The 4,160-nt window shown below is 32.8% G+C and overlaps 1 long non-coding RNA gene across 1 annotated transcript; it reads left to right on the forward strand.

Moving 5' to 3' along the window:
- The first annotated feature begins 264 nt into the window (after nt 1-264).
- Nucleotides 265-2,870, forward strand: LOC111688855. Its single transcript, XR_006941667.1, has 7 exons — nt 265-356; nt 453-491; nt 560-624; nt 1,764-1,832; nt 2,012-2,202; nt 2,439-2,507; nt 2,594-2,870. It is a non-coding gene; the product is annotated as an uncharacterized LOC111688855 (long non-coding RNA).
- Nucleotides 2,871-4,160: the final 1,290 nt, after the last annotated feature.

Genomic DNA, 4,160 nt, shown 5'->3' on the forward strand with positions numbered 1-4,160 from the left:
AAGCCACTGTTTTAGTTTTATTTCCTCTTATCATTTAATAGCCACGTTACCACATCTTACCTCTCGATGTTCAGAAAGAATAAAGGCCGAAACTTTCATTTTAGCTCCCCAAGACACCTTCGGGACGCCACAAAATGTCTCCTTCTTTTTATATACCATTTTATTTCAGCTATTTAATTCCCTAACAAATTATTTATTATTGTTCTTTTTCTCAACTGTCAACTGACATAATAGCCACGTTACCACATCTTACCTCTCGGTCTTCAGAAAGAAAAAAGGACCGAAACTTTCATTTTAGCTCCCCAAGACACCTTCGGGACGCCACAAAATGTCTCCTGGCGGCTGCAGATAATGAGGTAAGTAATGCATATGAAATAAAATAAAAAAGTTAAAATATTTTATAGGATTTATAAATTAACATAAAATAATATTTTCTCTTTCTTTTATTCTAGGATTCTATGGCGGATGGAGCCCATTACTATGGATTTAAGGTAAGTAAACTAAAGAGAATTCATTAATGAATGAAAAACTAATGCGTAGTAAATTATTTTCTTTCCAGGGTGCAGTTACAATGAAGACGACGGGCGACCATCGACTGTAATCACGTTTGGTTTATAGGAAAAGGTAAGTAAATTGAATTTAATGAAAATTACAAGTGCAAAACAAGTGAAGGAAAGAAATTTAGTGAAATAAAAGGGTGCGGAATGTACATAAAAAGCTTAAAAGTGAAAATCGAAAATTTACGAACCTAAAATACAAAAATAACAAAAGGGTTTGCCAAAAAGGTGTGTAAACAGAAATTTGAGAAATGTGTTCGATTACACGGACGGTACGTAACGTAAAGTAAATTTTGGTTGCTATATATATTTTATTAACGACTTTATCGCCATAAAAGAAAATAAATTCGGAAAAGTGTTTAAGCTGTGCGTGTACGTAATGTGACGTAACGTAACGGAACGAAATTCATTAAAAACGGACATCCGAGTTGGAATTGAATGTAAAGTGTTGTAAATGTTTGCCAGAGTGAAATTTAATGAGAAATTTTGATCTTAGAAAATACAGTGAGTAACAATAAAAATAAAAAATAAAAATATTTTGTGGCAAAATTCAATCAATTGTTTTGATATAATTCAGTGTAGATATATAATTCAGTGTAGAATATACTAGAACAAATTTTTACCGTGTGCGACAAAAGTGAATGACAAGATAACATCTAAAAAGTGTTAAGTGAAAATATTTACATTTACCAAATGTTTACTGGGAAAAGTTAATCTTTTTAAGCTTTTGAGTAAATTACAGTGAGTGATATACATGTGTTCCAAAAAAAAAAAAACAATGCCAATCGTGACGCAACCGTATCGTATCGTAACGAAATCGTTATTTAATGAAATAATTCCTAAAAAAAATAAAATCCTAATTCTGATGATAATTATAAAATTTTAGATCTGATGATAAATTTTCACCGTGCATCGTGGAATTTGAATAAAAATATAAAAATTCAAATTGAAACAACAATTAAACAAAAAAAAATCGAAATATACAATTATTCAAACTCTGAAATCATATAAAGTTCTTGTTTTCCGATAACAATGAAGCAAAATTCAACTCAATCAAACTTAAATGAAAAAATCAAAAAAAAAAATCCGTTTTTTTTATCTCAAAAAAAAACTTGAACCTATCTATAGAGCCAATGAATTCGATTTGAAATAACTAATTCTATTTTATATATTTTCTTTTTTCTTTTCTTTTAACTACCAATTTAGATTATTAACTTCACAGCCAGGGGAAAGTCTTAATCCATAAGGACTAAAACTCAACCAACCCACTGAAAGGTAATTCCAAAAATAGTTTGTTTTTTTTCTTTCATCAGATTTGATTTAAAATTCGAACGAACCAAACTCTAAAATCCAAAAAAGCAATTAATCCAATTTAGTATTCTAGCAACAAAATTTAAATGAAATTTAATTTTATAGCTATTCCTTAAAATATAAAACTTTAAATTACTTGCTAGGACTGAGGACATATAAAGACTAAATTCACCACAGATTCGCCGGTCTGCTTCTGAAATCCATGGCGAGAGATACCCTTTGTATATCTCCAAAAAAAAAACTAACAATATTCAAAAAGCGTGTACTAATATCAGCAGGGCAAAATTCAAAACTTAAGACACTCTACAATTTAATTTTCCTTTAGAGCTAAAAGGTAAGTAAAGTATGATTATGAGATCATCCAAATCCCATGAAATTAATTTAACAAATGATTAGTTTCCTGAGGCAAAAAAAGTAGGATTATAAGGACTAAAACCACCAGAAATGTTATGATTTTCGTCTTACATTCCTGGCAAATGATACCCCCTATAATCCTCCTGAAATTGTTTAAATCAACATTGTAGTATCCAGATAAATTCAAAATAACTGATACCTTACAAAATCCCACAGGTGATGGACTTCAATGGTCTATAAAGCATGGACTGTCATCCGGTTAAATCATTCCTAGCTGACTGGCAGGTAGTTATATTAAGTGTATACACCGCAAATTCATCTACTAAAATTAACAATCCACAAATGAGTAAAACCGATTATCTTTCTTCCAGAATCTGCGGCTTCTGAACCAGCTTCCAACCAAATTAAAATTAACTCGACAGTCAGCTGCAATTTTCGGTGAGTGACTAGATTAAGATATATACCTAATCATATTACACACCTTAGTACCCTCAGACTTCTACTCCTCGAGATTTTATCCTAGCTGAGCTTAGTTAACGTACCACTAGGTTTAAATATATATAGAAGATAATACTATCATATAGTAAATACAGATTTTTAGTACCTTTTGTTACTTTAACAAAGCTTATTAGAATTATGTTTGTTTTCCCTCAGAAAAATAATGATCACAACTGTCAGTTAGTAATCTTTTATGAATATTGTCATCAGAAAAAATCAACTGATAGCAATAACTCTCTTATGATTCCTTGCAATCATAAGTACATTTATTTACTATTACCTCGGCTCGCTGTAAAGCGGGCTCAGAAAGTGTTATTGGCTTAGATGTCTAATAAGCTCTGGCTACTTAATGGCACGGATCCGGTAGGGCTTAAGAGGTTGTATTATTTGGCCAGTAACCGGTTACACATGTAACCACCTAAGAAACGTCTGCTTGAGCTGAGGTAAATAAATAAAACCTTATTGCAATCCGTGTCTGATTTACTCTGATGGTCGATATGACATAAAAGCTTGACCAATTTCAGGATAGCGCATAATTCTTAGAGGATCCCAAACGTAATCCACAGCCAAGATAACAATCTGAGGGGGAAATTAACAGTTATTAAAATACCATTATGAGATATTTAAGTAAGTTACTAACCTTTCTATTTTATGGGGAACCCTAAAACGAAGATCGTCAGACGCTTTGAACTTCCAGGATTAGGACCACCAAGGATTTTAGGCTATTGTTTTAAATCTTTTGCATGAAATACTCCTAACCTTACATCCTGAAGGTCTTCAACCTCATATAGACTGTTGCCTATAGGCCGAACTATTCTGCATTTTATAAATTTTCTTGCCAATTTAGCGTTGAAACTGTTCTTAAAGTCGCTCTGCTGGAAATTGCGACGAAAAACTTCTTGACCAGGTATAAATTTTACGGCACTACAACGTGTATTGTACTGTCTCTCGTTCCTTAAATACGCTCGATGTAGATTTTCCCTTATTTTCTGCCTAGTCAAATCCATTTTCACCGACTTCGGGAGGATTTCCGAATCAGGATCATTTAGAACTTGAAGCTTTCTAGCTAGTTTATATATGCTACCATGCGAAACCATATTCATTCCAAAAAATGCGAAATAAGGGGTTACACCTATAGACGATTGGACAGAAGATCTTAACGAAAATTCGATCTCCGACAAGTATTTGTCCCACTCAGAATGATCATTCTGTAGGTACGAACGTATTGCAGCCAAAATGGTTTGGTTTACACGCTCGGACGCGTTAGCTTGAGGCGAATGAGTTGCAGTTCTCAGATGGGTAATTCCGAAATTTGTTACCATATCTTGGAATTCCCTACTGATAAACTGCTTCCCATTGTCCGACACTATCGTTTCCGGCGTACCAAATTTGTGAAACACCTCAGAGATCATAAATCTAATAACGTTTTTCGAATTTGCT

This window comes from Lucilia cuprina, chromosome X, assembly GCF_022045245.1.
Source record: "Lucilia cuprina isolate Lc7/37 chromosome X, ASM2204524v1, whole genome shotgun sequence".
Lineage (NCBI taxonomy): Eukaryota > Metazoa > Arthropoda > Insecta > Diptera > Calliphoridae > Lucilia > Lucilia cuprina.